The 14,773-nt window shown below is 39.1% G+C and overlaps 1 protein-coding gene across 5 annotated transcripts in view; it reads left to right on the forward strand.

The window, feature by feature from the left end:
- SRC (SRC proto-oncogene, non-receptor tyrosine kinase) overlaps positions 1-14,773 on the forward strand; it is a 167,788-nt gene that overhangs the window by 41,211 nt on the left and 111,804 nt on the right. For 3 of the 5 annotated variants that reach the window (XM_031954051.1, XM_031954055.1, XM_031954052.1), the window contains exon 1: positions 13,523-13,706. The gene's annotated coding sequence lies outside the window, so the exon portion shown is untranslated. Of the gene's footprint in view, positions 1-3,240; positions 3,266-8,923; positions 9,131-13,522; positions 13,707-14,773 lie in introns of those variants that run through there. The other 2 variants (XM_031954053.1, XM_023507323.2) reach the window with 2 other exon arrangements.

A 14,773-nucleotide genomic window follows, 5' to 3' on the forward strand; every position in this document is an offset into this window, starting at 1 on the left:
AATCTCATCTTTTATCACTTTTACCAATTTGCTAAGCATGAGTTGAAACCTCATTTTTGTTTTGATAGGCATTTCTATTATTAGTAATGATTTGGAGCAGTCTTTCAAGTGGTTAGGCACATTGTTTATTTGAAGCTTATAGAGAGATAAGACTTGGGCAGATTACATAATTAGTATCAGGCCTGGACCTTAAATTCAGGTCTTTTGATCATAAGCATTTGAACCTTTTAATTTGAGATTTTAAGAATCTTTTAATTTAAAGTAAATAGTTCTTTCTTATATCATACTGCCTCTTTGCCAACTAATATAGTTTCCATGCCAGAGATGAAAAAAAATTAAGGCATAGAATGGGTGAATGAGCTACTGGAGATCTTGTAGCAATAGCAGTTCTAATAGGAAGTCTGAGGAGTATGCTTCCATTGACTGTATTTTATTGCAATATAGGGATATAATCATACTGATAGGTGGCACACTTGATTCTTTCTACTCTCTTCTCTCTTCTGAAAAGGGCAGAACTGAATCTCACTTAAGTCTTGCCTATCATCCTGTGTCTCTTTCCTTTTTCACACCAGAGGCTGGAGAGCTAATTAATTAGCCATGCCCTTGATAATAATATAATGACTCTCAGGACCCCATGGATCCTTTCTCTCAAGTTTTATGGACTTTACATCAGATGAAAAGTTATTAATATGATCATTATAGCTCAGAGCCCCCAGTTAGGGAAATTTCTAACATTCAAAAGGAGGCTCTCTATCCTAACTTAAAGTTATATGTATCTATAGCTAACACTGGCCTTTGGGGAGAAATCATATTACTTAAAATGTTTAGGTAAAAGAAACAGAGACTGTTCCAATATCTGTTATTGGGCAGGCAGGATTATATAGTAGATAGAGTGCTGGACTTGGTGTGAAGAGGACCCAATTCAAATCCTTTTTCAAGAAATAATTAGATATGTGATCTTGGGAAAGTCACTTAATGTCTCTTGACTTCAGTTACTTGTATGGAAAATTATAGAGTTGATCTAGACTTTAGAGTTTCTTGCAGCCCTAGATCTATGATCCTATATGCTGTGTTCTGCTTAGAAGGGCAAAGGAGACAGATATTCAGGATTACTCCTAAATCCAGTGGATCTGCCTCAATAACAAATGGTGCTTCATAGAGTTCCACCCACATGGAAGTAACTCTTCAAATAGGGACAGAAGGAGGAAGTTTAAACATTTGTAGCCATTTGTTGTGTGGGAGTAGTTAATTTCCATTTCCAGAATTTGGGGTTTATTCTGTTATAGCTCTTTTGCCACTGGGCCTCTACTGTGAACCTCAAGCCAAAAAAGAAGTTCATGAGGCAGGATGTGCACTCACATAACTGTAATTCGTCTTTATAGTTAAGTCTTACCTTTCATCCTAGACAGTAATCTGCTGTGCCCAAATGTGGGTCTTGCACATGGTCAATACCCAATAAATAATTTGTTGACTATCTAAATGAATGTAACTTTGTATTATGACACATTATACAAAATGAATATAGGATAATTTTGGGAGAAGGTATGCTAACAGGTAGAGGAATCAGGAAAAGCTTCATGTTAAAGGTAGCTCCTGAGCTGAGTCTGGTTTTTTTTATATTTTGATTTAATTTTTTCTCAACTACATGTAAATAAAAATTTTTAATATTTGTTTTTCACAATCCTCCCATCTCCTTGAGAAGGCAAGCAATTTGAAATAGATTATACATGTACAGTTATACAAAACATTTTCATGTTAGAAATGTTGCAAAAGAAAATACAGAACAAAAAAACCCAAGATTAATAAAGAAAGTAAAAAAGTATGCCTGAATCTGTATTCAGATTCCATCCATTCTTTCTGTGGATGTGGATAGCATTTTTCATCATAAGACCTTTAGAATTGTCTTGGATCATTGTATTGCTGAGTATAGCTAAGCCATTCAGAGTTAATCATCATATAATATTGCTATTACTATGTACAGTATTCATTTCTTTTTGCATCAGTTCATGTAAATCTTCCCAAGCTTTTCGGAAAGTATCCTGCTTATCATTTATTATAGTACATTAGAATTCCATCATAATCATATGCTACAACTTGTTTACCTATTCCCCAATTGAATATCCTTTTAATTTCCAGTTTTTTGCCACCACAAAAAAGAAATGCAATAAATATTTTTGTACATATAGGTTCTTTTCCTTTCCCTTTGATCTCTCTGGGATATAGACTTAGTAGTGGCATTTCTGGGTCAAAGGGTAAGCATGATTTTATACCTTTGGGCATAATTCTAAATTGTGTTCAGTCTTGAAAAAATTAAGAATTCCAAGAATGGAAAGAGTGTATGTTAGTCACTTTAGAGGTATGACTAGTGCAAAGGCATGGAGACAGGAAATGGTGTGTCCTATTCCAGAAACAGCATGTAGACCAATTTGACTATATTCAGGAGTGTGTGGAGGAGAGGACCTTGTAATAATCTGAGACAGCTAGTGGCTTAGGGCATGGAGCACTGGGCCTGGATTCAGGACAGGGTTGAAATCCAGCCTCAGATATTTACTAGCTGGATAAGTCACTTAATCTCTGTTAGCCTTAGATTTCCCCAGCTACAAAATGGAGATAAAAATGGCACTTATATCACAGAATTGTTATGAGGATTAAATGAAAGAATATTTGTAAAAAGTGCTTAGCCAGAGCCCAACACATAATAGACACTAGGTAAATGCTTCCTCCCTTCACTCTAATAATATTGAAAAGCTAAGAAGAGTCCAGGTTGTGAAGAGATTTAAATATAAAATGAACTTATATTCCATTCTAGAAGATAGAGAACCACTAGAGTCTATAGAGTAAGGGACTGGTATGCTGAGACCTGGGCTTTTAGGAAAATCACTTTGATGGTTGTTCACAGGTTAAAATGAAGTGGGGGAGAGACTTGAGATAAGGGAAGAGACCAAATAGGAAGCTATTGTCATAGTCTGAGTTTGAGATGATGAGGGCCTGAACATGATGGTTTGATTTGGCAAATGATTGAATATATAGGGGGAATGAGAATGGGAAGTCAAGGATAATGCTGAAATTAGGAATCTACAAGACAATAATAATGATAATAATCATAATAATATTAACTATTTTTGAACATATAAAAATAATAAAAACTTAAATATTTGTAAAGTATTTTACATATGTTACCTCCTGTTATCCTCACAATATCCCTCTGATATATATGTTATTATTATCTCTATTTTACAGATGAGGAGCCTGAGGTCAAGAGAAGGTAAGTGAGTTTACTGGGATCACATGTTTGAGGCAGGATTTAATCTCAGATCTTCCTGACCACAAAGCTAGCATCCCTGCACTGTGCTACCTCTCTCCTAGGTGATTCCCTCAACAGAAACAATATTATACTTTTTTTGGGCAAAGATGATTTGATGAATTCTGTTTTGGACATGTTGAATTTGAGATGCTTATGGGACATCCAAAACAAAATGTCAATAAACAGTTGATAATATGAGACTGGGGCCTGAGAGAGACTAGGACTACAAATTTGGAAGGCATCAGCATAGCAATATTAATTGCATCCCTGAGAGCTAAGGAGGACTTGAAGAGAATTTATAGAGAAGAGAGAAGAGTGCCTGAACAGGGTCTTGGTTTGTGGTCATGACATGGATTATACATCAGCCAGCGACTTAGAACAAGTGGTCGAATAGGTAAAAATAGAGCCCAAGCAGATAAGACCTTTTCAAGGCATTTGATAGAAAAAAATATTAGAGTTAGCCGGGGAAACGAAATGTAGTGAGGGAGTTTTAAGGATGGGAAGACGAGCACATTTGAAGGCAGTTAGAAAGGAATAGTAAGATTTTGAGTACTGTAAAGATGTGTATAAATCGGGGGAAATCTGCTGGAGAAGATGGAAAAGGAAGCAATAAAGGGTAAATGTAGAGGGGTTGCCTTGTTAAGGACAAGTTTTATCTCTTTATCAGAGATTGGAGCAAAGGAGGATATGGTCAGGGTTGGTATCAAGGAGTTGGATTGAGGAGAAGGAGAGAATAGAAAGTGATCAATGGCCTAGATTTTTTGGGAGGGATGAGGAGGAAAGTATGGGGTAAGGATTTCAGCTGAAAGAGTATTGAGCCGGGATATGGTAGGAGACTTTAAAGAAAATTCAGGATAGAGAATTGAGAGAAGGAAGAAGAGAAGGAAAGTCAATTTTTAAGTGCTTAGCATATGAAAAGCACTTTGCTGGGACCTAAGAATACAAGTAGAAATGTAAGGTGGCCCCGTTTTCAAGAAGTTCACTTTCTTTGGAGGAGGCAGAAAATATGGAAGGTTTCAGATGCTAGTGATAGGGAAAGATTTGATAGTCCTTTAGGTGCAGCAACAAAGCAAATAATGATTCTTCTTTAACATCATTTCCACTGATAAAGTCATATCAGTTTCTGATATTGAACCATTTTAGGGTGTCAAGTCTTTGGTGGCAAGAACTTTCTTTTCTGAGTCTTTAGTAGCTGTGACTTTGTCACCTGAAGGAGTATTTGCCAGACTGCATCTCTGTAGGCGTTGCTTCCCAGGTTCTCATGCTCACTGGCTTGAAAAGACTGCTATTCTCAATGCTCTTTGGTTCAGGGTCCTCAGTTGTCTCCACAGAAGTCTGAGAGTAATTGGTGGTCAGGGTAGTGCTGGTGTCTGGACTTAACCTGGCAGATGCGGACTCTGGTTTCTCTTTCATTAAATTTTATTGCTTCAGCTAGGCTGTCTTGATTGCCTTACTTATGGCAGTTGGTTGACCACCTAAATGGGATTTCTGGTTCCCTCTCTACTGCAGTTCTCCCAGATTATCCCTTTCAAAATGAGTTGGAAGCAGGTCTGGAAGGTGCTGCCACACCCGAGATCTTGTGCTTGTCTGCCTGTTCCTGACTGTTGAGTTATAAAAGGATTACCTTGATCCTAATTGAGATTAGATAACAAAGTTGTAACTAATATATCCAAGCAAAACAGTTGCATGACTTCCTCTAACTTCAGTTAGACTTATATGAGTAGGAGTAGACGATGCAGATGGTGGACACAGTTCAGTGTTGATGTTTGGCAAGGCAAGAGTGCAGTTTGACAGGGGAGTGAGGGATTTCAGAGTAGAGGATAATATAGAGATACACTAGTTTACCAAAACATTGAGGTCAGGAAGCCAGGGAGAGTCTTGCTCGCCTAGTCAAGAATTAAGGGATAGAGAATTTTCAGGTCACAGTGAGGTCAAAGAATAGGTTTTGGAAAGAGTAAGACAGGAGGAGTGATATAGAATGATAGGAGATTGTGATCAGTTAGATGAAGGAACTTGAGAATTCTTGATCATGGAAGTGGGTCACTTGTATATGATAATAGGATCCTGAATGGAATCACCTTTATGAAGAAAGGATCATAGACATTGTGAAGATTGAAGAAATGGGAATTTAAATTTGAGGAATAGCAGCTTATAAGTTGAAGGCTCTTATTATGAGGACAGAAGTTGAAGTAGAAATAAGCTATTATGAGCTAGCCATTCATTGCAAAAACTGGAGGAAGACCAGCCAAAATGAGGATTTGATGAAGTGCTTTTCCCCTATATTAGCTTTACTTGAGGCATGAACTAAAGTCTATCAAACTTGATCCTACATTGTTTTCTCCATATATAGACCAATTGGCCTCTACCATTTGTTGAGAAAGTAATAAATTCTGATTATTATCTTCTCTATGTTTTATTTAAGATTTCAGAAATATTTGTCTCCCTACATACTAAGAATTGCCAGACTAGATCTTAAGATTTCTCTTTCAATTTCATATGTTTAATATGTATTGGATTTCTTGATTCTAGGGGAGGAAGTGGGAGAAAAGGAGAGAGAAAATTTGGAGCACAAGATTTTGCAGAGGTGCATGTTGAAACCTATCTTTGCATATATTTTGAAAATAAAAAGCTATTATTAAAAAAATAAAATAAAAAGAGAGAAAGCCCCCTCCCAAAGATTTCTCTTTCTCGGTACACTAAATAATTATACACTAATAAATCTAAAAAGTCCCTTAGAAATCATCTAATCTGACTCTGAGTTTTATAGAAGATGATGTTGAGAACAAAGAAGAGGCAATGTCTTTCTCAAAGTTATATAGCTACAGAGAGCAGCAAAGATGATGAAGTAGGAAGAAACAATACAGGTCAGTTGTCTATTCCACTGCTTGGATAATGATCTAAGAAAAAATGAGTAGTGGTAGAGAATTCTACAGAGAAATTACAGTAGATGATCTTTCTAGCTCAAGATCAGAAAGTAGACCTACAGGCAAAGGAACCAGGACAAAAACTATGAAACAAAGGTGGCCAGGTTTCTAGAGCTAGGCTAACAGTGAAGGGATTTCCAGAATTGAGCCTCAGCTTGGCTCTGTCCAGTGCCAGTAGCTCACTAACTTGAGATCAAACCTAATGATCTCTTCCCAGTCTTCATTCTTCTTAACCTCTCTGCAGGCTTTGCCACTTTTAATCATTCTCTCTTCCTTGATACTCTCTTCTCTCTCAGTTTTTGGGGACACCACTATCCTTCTACATCTCCAACTACTCTATCCCCTTGCTAGATTCTCCTCCAGATGATGTACTCTAATTTTAGATATCCCTCAGGTTTGGTCCCTGAGCCCTTTTCTCTTCTTTTACTTCACTTGGTGATATCATCAACTCCCATGGATTTAATTACCATTTCTATGCTGATGATTCTCATACTCTAATTTCATACTCGAATCTCTCTACTGACCTTTTGTCTTGCATCTCCAACTGCCTTTCAGATATCTTGAATTGGATGTCTAGTAGGTATCTTAAACTCAATTATGTCCAAAACAGTACTTAATAACTTTCCTCCTAAGTCCCCACCTTATTCCCACTTTCCCACCACCTTCCCTATTATTGGAGAGGGTAACACCATCCTTTCAGTCCCTGAAGTACACAGTCTTGGAGTCATCTTGGATTCCTCACTATCTCTCACCTCCCTGTATCCCATGTATGCCAAGGCCTGATGATTTCACCTTTGCAATGTCTCTCAAATATACCCCCTTTTCCTGATACTGTCATCACTCGAATACAAGGTTTCATCACATATCTTTGTTGTAATAGCCTGCTGGTAAGTGTCTGCTTCGCGTCTCTCTCTACTATAATCCATCCTCCATTCATTTACCAAAATGAATCCTAAAAGTCATGTCCCCCACCCATTAATTTTCAGTGTCTTCCTCTTGACTCTAAGAGTAAATACAGAATGTACTGTTTGACATTTAAAGTCCTGCATAACCTAGCCCTCTTCTACCTTTCCAGTCTTCTTATACCTTATTCCCCAAAATATACTTTTCAATCTAATGACACTGGCCTTTTGGCTGTTTCATGATCAACATATTCCACCTCTTGACTCTGAACAGTTTCTTTGGTTGTTCCCCATATCCCCCAAGAATGCTCTTCTGCTCCAACTACTGACCTCCCTAACTTCTTGTTAATCTAAACTAAAGTCCTACTTTCTACAGGAAGTCTTCCTTTAACTCTTATTCATTTTAGTTCTTTCCTTCTCTTAATTATTTCCTAATTATCTGACTGTAGCTTGCTTTATATGTCTTTGTTTCTATGTTGTCTTCCTCATTAGACTGTAAGCTGCTTGAGGGAAGATACTGTCTTTTGCCTCTTTTTATATATGCACAGGGCTTGGCACGTAGCCTATAGGGTATTTAATAAATATCATTTGATTGAAAATTAGTTATAATTGATACTATAATTGAAGTGGGAATGATAGAGAAAATAAATGGAAATGAAATGAGAGCTATGGAGTTAAGCCTTAAGAAGAGAATTAAAAGCTTAATACAAGAGCTATAAAACCTTATTTAAATAACAGGATTCCCAAAATTAGAATGAACCAAATAGAATTTCATATCTAGGAGTCATTTTAGATTCTTCACCATTCCATGATAAAATATGAAATCTTAAAATAAAATTAAAAGATTAAAAAGTAGAAAAAATATCAGATATATAAAAAAAAAATTGATCTGAAAAACCTGATAATTTAAGAATCCTTAAACTACCTGAAAGCCTTGAATTACTAGAACCTAGTAATTCAATTTCAAGAAATCTTGAAAGAAAATTGTCAAAATCTCATAAGAATCAAAAGATAAAGTAAAAATAGAAAGAATCCCTTTGTTACAGAGGTAAAACTATCAGACATTTTATGGTTCAAGTGCAGAGTTTCTAGGTTGAAGAAAAAATACTGAAAGGCAACAAAAAAGAGCTTGATTTCTGTTCATTTCATTTTGCATCAGTTCATGTAAGTCTGATCAGGTTTCTTCAAAACCATCACCTCCATAATTTTTTATAGACTAGTAACATTCTAGCACATTCATATCCCATAATTTATTAACAATTCTCCAAATGATCAGCATTCCTTCCCCATTCTTTGCCACTACATAAATAGTTGCTATAAGTATTTTTGTACTTTTGGATCCTTTTCTTTCTTTGAACCTCACTTTGACTAATGTAAAGTAAGCAGATCTAGGGATTTAATTTATATTCTGATAAAATATTGTAACAATGAACAATTTCAAAAGACTTAACAACTTTAGTCAACACAGTGATCAATCATGATTCTCCAGGATTGAAGATTTAGAATGTTGCTCATCTCCTACCAGAAATTTATATTTTAGCAGATGGCTAATGCAGGAATTCATTTTGCTTTACTATACACATTTGTTGCAAGGACTTTTTTTTTTCTTCTTGGAGGAGGTAGAATGAAGATGATAGATGCTTGTTAAAATTGAAAATAATTTTAGTTTAAAGAAAAAAGAAAAAGGATGGAAGATTTCTTAGGGGTCAGTAGATAACAGTAACTGGGTTCTGGATAGGGTGATAAATTTGTAGAGCATGAACCTCAAAGAAAATGTTATTGAATAATTTTAGTGGAGGAAGAATCTGGAAGTAGCATTGGGGCGTGAGAAGTATTCTTCCTCTTCAGGATCAGCAAGGTGGGAGGAGGAGAGATGAACAGAAAGTAAAATTGGTACCATAAAGGAAGGCTTGGGATGCAGAATCATTCATTGGAACAAAGGACGCAGAAAGAAAAAAGAGTATGAGAGTATTCTCCCTCCACCTGAAGGTAAACATTTGGTAAGTCTCAAAACACTATATAAATATGAGTTATTATTATTACACATTACAGATGAAAAAACAGGGTTAAGTAACTGCTCAAGGTCATACAGCTAGTAAGTGTCTAAGGCTGGATCTGAACTCTAAGAAGATAAGTCTTCCTGACTCCAGGCCTGGCACTCTCTATGTACTTTCTGGGACTCAATTTCTTTATCTGTTAAGTGAGGGGTTTGAGTTAGATGTCTTTGAAGGCCAGAACCAAATCAAAGGTCCTGTCATTCAATAGCAGCTTGTAAATGATTAATTAATTCCCTTAAGGAATATACATTTTACTGAAAGGAACAACATACACAGACAAGTTTGTACAGAATATATACAAAGCTGGGGGCTGGGGAGGTTGTACACTAAGAGAGAAGAAACCAGTTTTTAGGTGAGTGAAGAAGAAATTTTCTGGGAAATTGTTCCAAAGTGAAAGGAGCTGGGGTTTCTAAAAGGCAGGGGGGGGGGGGGGGGGAGGCCTGAATAGAAATAGCCTGTGTAAAGGTTAGGAGATTGGAGATGAAATATGGGGAGAATGGAAACCCACAAAGGGGAATAATGTGTGATAAGCTTTAAGAGATAGTTTGGAACCATATTGTGAAGAAGGGCCAAAGAGAAAAGTTTTTATTTTGTCCTTGAGGCAGTGAAGAGTCACTTCTTGAGCAAGGGAATGACCTGATCATATTTGGGATTTGGATTGGGCAAGTTGGAACCCAACTAACTTATGTAAACCTTTGTTATTTGAAGGGCATTTATTGTTCATAGATGTTCAGAAATTGTGAGGGCTTTTATCTACTGTTTTGCATAAACTTTATATTATATTAAAGAATCTTTGATCTTTGGAAAATGCTTTGTTAATTTGTTAATGTCTCAGACAGCTGGCATATTAATTTGTTTTGGGGACCAGACTCAAACCATCGATCTGTGTGGGTCACCACCCATGCGGAGGCATGAGAAAATGAAACAATTTTTGTTTTATTAGTGAACAGTAAGTGTTAATGGAATTCATTATACAAAAATTATGCATTCCTTCATTCAGTAAATACTTATCAAGTATTAACTGTGTAAGTCCCTATGTTAGAAACCAAGGGGATATTGAGATAATAATAGTGTCTCATACTTTTTTTTGTGTAATTCTTTTTTCCTTACAGTAATCGCCAGGTAAGAATAATACAATAATTCTTTTATTCCATTTTACAGGTTATAAAAGCTAGAATTTGCATATATTCTAAGACATAGAAAGTGCTTTACAAACATGATATCATTTGATCCTCACAACATTTCTGGGAGATAGGGAATAAATGTAATTATTCCCATTTTATAGATGATGAAACTGAGACTGAGGTTAAATGAGTTGCCCAGGTTCACATAATTTGTAAATATCTGAGGCAGGATTTGAACTCAATCTTCCTGACTCTACAAGCACTTTATCCAATTATACCAGGAAGATGAGAAAACTGATGAATAGAGACAGGTAAATTTCTCTCTCTCTCTCTCTCTCTCTCTCTCTCTCTCTCTCTCTCTCCTAGGCAATTGGAGTTAAGTCATTTGTACAGGGTCACACAACTGAATGTGTTAAATGTCTGAGGTCAGATTTAAACTTAAGTCCTCCCCCTTCACAGAATCTTAAGAACAATGCAGGATTTTACCTTGTCCTTGCCCTCAATAGTTTATACAGAGGCAGATTTTATAGGACTCTGAATTCCAGAACAAGGAGCTAAAATTTAATTGTGGCTAAATTTTCATCTTAAATTCTAATTTTTAAAAATTCTCTGCCTCTTTTTTGCTTTTTAAAACTGTTTCCATCCTGATCTTACCACTCCTCCCTTACTTGAAGCATCTTCCTTACCTTTCCAGTGGATGAATTTTTCCATGGATCTTTGTGCTTGGGACCAAGCAAAGCAATTTCATTACTAGGAAAGGAGGAACAAAAGAGGATATAATAAGAGGAACCATGCACTGGATGAGACGGATCAGTGACCCAGAGATCAGGAAAAAAAATCAATCTTATCTAAGTTTTGTACTTTCCCCAGCCAGTATAGCAATGTTTTGTACATACTAGTAGGATTAAAAAATGCTTGTTGGATGAATTAATGAAAAGAAGGTAGCCTACTTTCCTGAGAGAGTCCAGGATTTGGAGGTAGATATTCTAGCTCTCTCTATCTTGCTTGACTCTTGCTACTTTCAGTGTAAATGCAAAGCAACTAATTATAATAATTATTTTTTGCCTGGAGAGGGAAGTGTCCTTCAAACTAGAAAAAAATTTCAAATCATTCTCCCTTCCTTTCCCGAGCTCCTGGGTGGCTAAGTGGGAAAAGCTGGAACTAGGGAGCCTCCTAGAAAGAGGTTCCAGACTTAAAGCTCATTTGCTGTTCAACCTTAAGCAGATGAGACTTAACCAAGGGCCCAGATCTTATTTTAATTTTATTTTTTACACATTTAAAATGTTTTTTCTTGATGTCTTTTTAAAAATATTGCCAGCACAATCAATACAGTGGAAAAGTCCAAAAAGATGTTCAGTGTTGAACATCTATGGATCTATCGCCTAACCAAAGGGGTTGGCCTGAGAACTTCTCAAACCTTTTCTTTAAAGCTATATGCTTGTTTTTTCACACTTTTTTTTTTTAATTGATTTCTTTTGTAATGTGGCTGTGACACAGTGGTTAGAATTCTGGGCCTGGATTTAGGAAGATATGAGTTCTAGTCCAGTCTCAGGCACTTTGTAGCTCTATGACCTTGGTTGTCACAATTTCTCTTTGACTCAGTTTCTCAACTATAAAATGGGAATAATAATAATAGCATCTTCCATTAAGGTTTGTTATGAGAATCATTTGAGATAATATTTGTAAAGTATTTTGCTAGATATTATTCCGTGCATTAAAACATTTATTTTGGGAAGGCATTCATAGACATTACCAGACTGCCAAAGGGGTTCAGAACAAAAAAAAAAAACATTAAAAATTTGCCTTAGGGCAAGGCATTTTACTTCTCTAAGAATCGTCTCCAAACTCCGTAAAATAAGGGTAATAATATGTATGTTCTAACCATTTCACAAGACCAAATGTCAAAATGGATGTAAAATCGCTGTGTAAATAAGTTAAGGGATTATTTGTATTTATAATAATTAATGCTATTATAATGGTTTTTTGTGTATAAAGATCAGTGTATATAATCAATTCAAGGATCTCTTTAGCAGACAATGTAGAGTTGGGAGACGTGGGAGCAGTAATGAAGCACTGGATGGTTCTAGGGCTATTTATTTCCCCCTTCTAGGGGGAGGTTTACGGTTAAAAGAGTGTTTATAAATGCTGGGGAAAGGATGGGGGTAACTGCAGTAAGGTAACTACTTGAAGAAGCCATGGCCTCTGGTTTATGGGAACTAGGAGCAGATAAGGCAGCCAGCCCAAATGCAGCCAGCAGCTCCATCCACAGGGAGAAAGGGGGTTTACCTCTTCGGCTCCCAGCTCGGAGCTCATTTCAGGCCGTGCCAGAGTGGGGGATGGAGATGGGGGAACGGTAAGGGTTGGGGAATGGGAGGAGGGAGGATGAGAAGAAGGGAGGGGGATTTCTTCCTTAAGCTTCTTCCGGTTTTGCTGCCATATTCCGCTAGAGTTTTTCTTCCCCTCTTCCCCCCTAGGGAGGAGAGTGAGGGGAGGGGAAGAGGAGGAGGTGGAGAAGGCGATCGCGAAGGGAGCCGTGAGAGACAAGGGAGACTGGGCTTCTAGTCTCCAGGCAGAGGGGCTTGACCTCCTTTTGGCTCCAATTCGATCTCCCCTTATCCCTTTCCCTTTTAATAGATGGTGGATGTGGGGGCGCTAGCCGGTTTTCTCTCCCCTTCTCTTCCCTGCTGGGACCCGGTCTTCTGACCCTCGACCTGAAATCTGCACCAAGGAGAGCGGAGCCATCTACCCCGCGACCGCGAAGCTTGCTCTGCGCTCAGTACTCATAGTTCCTCGCCAACAGCTACAGCTAAGGGGTGGGCGGGTGCACCGCGCCCACCACTGAGATCCTGTTCTTTCGAGCTCCCATCCCCTCCTCACCCCTTAATTCTTTATCACCCCTTAACTCCTCCACCCCCATTTCTAACCCGCTTTCCCGAGCTCTACTCCCTTCCCCTCCTCCCGCGCCCTTCCACCCTCGGTTCTTCTTCGCTACTCCCTGAGAAGCCCAGATCCCTATCCCTTCGTTCCTGGCACCCTGATCCCTATCCCACACTCCCATTGCTGGGATCCCCCTCTCTAACCCCTCCTCCCCCTTATTGGTCCATCTCCTCTCTACCAGGAGCACTTAGAATTTTCCTTTCTGCTCTCCCTCCTTTTTTCCCCTCCCTTCTTTCTCCTCTTTCTCCTCCTTCCCTCCCTCCCTCTGTTTCCCCTCCTTCATTCCCCTCCCTTTCTCCCTCCCCTCCCTCCCTCCCTCGGCCGCCTTTCCTCCTCCTCTCTCCGACCGATAATTCATTCTCCCCACCGGAGCCAGCCAGTCTGGGTGTCGCGGGAGGATTGGGGGCTACGAGGAAGAAGAAGAGGAAGAGATCTACTGTCTTTCTTGAGGAAAGAAGGTAAGAGAGTCCCTCTCCCCGCCTCCTCCTTGTCTCCTTCACCTTAGGCGCGCTGTCTGGGGTGTAGAGGGGGAAGGGGAATGCTGAAGCGTGTTTGTGTGTGTGTGTGCGTGTGTGTGTGTGTGGTGTGTGTGTGTGTGTGTGTGTGTCTGTGTGTATGTGTATGGGGGGCGTTGTTTTAGTGAGTTGGGGGGCGTTGTCCTGGGGGTGTGTGTTGGGGGGGCGTTGTCTTAGAGTGTGTGTGTGTGTGTGTGTGTGTGTGTGTGTGTCTGCATTGGGGGGGGGGGGGCGTTGCCCCAACCTCTCCCTGGTAGGGGCCGCGGGGAAGCTGACCCCGGCTTTGTTTCCCAACCTCCTCAGTAGAATCGGCAGACACATTTCCCTTCGCGCCTCCCTCGCTAGAATCATTCTTAGCCTAGGGAGCAAATGCGTAAATCGGAGCCTGGGGATGTCCGGTTCTTGCAGGGCCCCGAAGCCCTCCAGAGGGCCCTTTTGGCTCAAACTCTGGCCCGGCTTGGTTCCGGAATGTCGGGGCGTTGAGGAATTCATGGTTTTAGAGGAATCCGGCCTCCTTTGCCTTCTCAGCGGAGTAAGGGAGCTCAAAATATCCGAGAGAAAGGGAACTGACCGGCTTCTATGGAGGAGCCCTTTTGTTGGGATTGCTGTGGGGTATTGCAATGCGAGATTGACTAGGGAATGTCAGGGCTGAGCTGGATAATTGAAGACTTTCTGTAGTTCATTTATTCAAATCACTTGGGAAAACCAGGCAGGGAGAAAAAAACCCTCAGTCATATCTGGGGCAGAATATGAAATATTAATATCCCTGATGCATTAGAGTCTTCTGATCTGTTTCTGTCTCTCTCCCCTCCCCCCTTAACTTCATTTCAGAGGGTCTTTGTTTTTTAAACGCTACAGCTCGGCACAGTTAGGCCCCGTTTGTGAACCTTCTTTTCCCCAGTCTCCTGGGATTGGTTTTTCTTGGGTCCTTGATCAGGCCACCCTCTTTGTTACTTTTCCCCCGTTTTTATCTTGGTCTTGAACTTGGTCAGTTAAGGGGAATCCATGGA

Source organism: Sarcophilus harrisii, chromosome 2 (genome assembly GCF_902635505.1).
Source record: "Sarcophilus harrisii chromosome 2, mSarHar1.11, whole genome shotgun sequence".
Taxonomy (NCBI): Eukaryota; Metazoa; Chordata; class Mammalia; order Dasyuromorphia; family Dasyuridae; genus Sarcophilus; species Sarcophilus harrisii.